General features: G+C 35.7%; 1 protein-coding gene across 5 annotated transcripts in view; it reads right to left on the bottom strand.

The window, feature by feature from the left end:
- Nucleotides 1-385: 385 nt before the first annotated feature.
- Nucleotides 386-770, bottom strand: part of LOC110524084 (protein FAM163A) — a 36177-nt gene continuing 35792 nt past the window's right edge. For all 5 annotated transcript variants that reach the window (XM_036977898.1, XM_036977899.1, XM_021603405.2 and 2 more), the window contains exon 5: nucleotides 386-770. This exon is cut by the window's right edge and continues 1868 nt beyond it. The gene's annotated coding sequence lies outside the window, so the exon portion shown is untranslated.

Below are 770 nucleotides of genomic sequence, written 5' to 3'. Positions count from 1 at the left end.
TGAGAAAGTAACTTTATACAGGGTGCCAGTTCCAGGGTCAGTGCCAATACCATAATTACAATGTGTGTGTGTGTGTACAAAATATAGACAAAGGCATTTCAAGCAGTTATAAATCTTTAATTGTCAAATATAGCATCCTGTTGTTTAAGCATTTTCTAAAAATCCATTTTTTAATGAATAACCTTAACCAGCAGAAATTAAGAATGAAAATGTGTCCTTATGGGGCATGTAATTCTGTAGATATTCTCAATTCTCAATTGTCTAATTCATGGTCTTTGTTTTGGATTGAAAAGGCCAGATTTAAAGAAGCTTTTGAACAGACACACAACTTTCACCCCTTTTTAAGGAGCAAATAAACACCAGAAACAACACACAAGTTTTTTTATTTTTTTTACGGCCAATCATTTTATAACAGCTTCCCTTTCAATCTACCACCTAGTCAGATGAGGCTGGTGGGAGGAGCTAAAAGAGGATGAGCTCCTTGTAATGCCTAGAATGGGATCTATGGAACGGAATCAAACATATGGAAATCACGTTTGACTCCGTTCCATTCATTCCATTCATTAGAATGAGCCCATCCCCCCCATAGCTACTCCCCACCAACCTCCTCTGCTTTTAGCAAAATTAATATCACCACTATCATAAATGTCATTTTTTTGCTTTGCTGTTTCAACCAATCAAATTGACACATTTTTTTCACTCTAAAACATAAAAAGACACCAACGAGGGCAAAATAATAATACACATGGCCAGCAATATTGTCTAATATG

The sequence above is a fragment of the Oncorhynchus mykiss genome, chromosome 5 (assembly GCF_013265735.2).
Source record: "Oncorhynchus mykiss isolate Arlee chromosome 5, USDA_OmykA_1.1, whole genome shotgun sequence".
NCBI lineage: Eukaryota > Metazoa > Chordata > Actinopteri > Salmoniformes > Salmonidae > Oncorhynchus > Oncorhynchus mykiss.
Note: the sequence above shows the minus strand (reverse complement) of the source record. Positions and strands in the feature narration are given on the sequence as shown.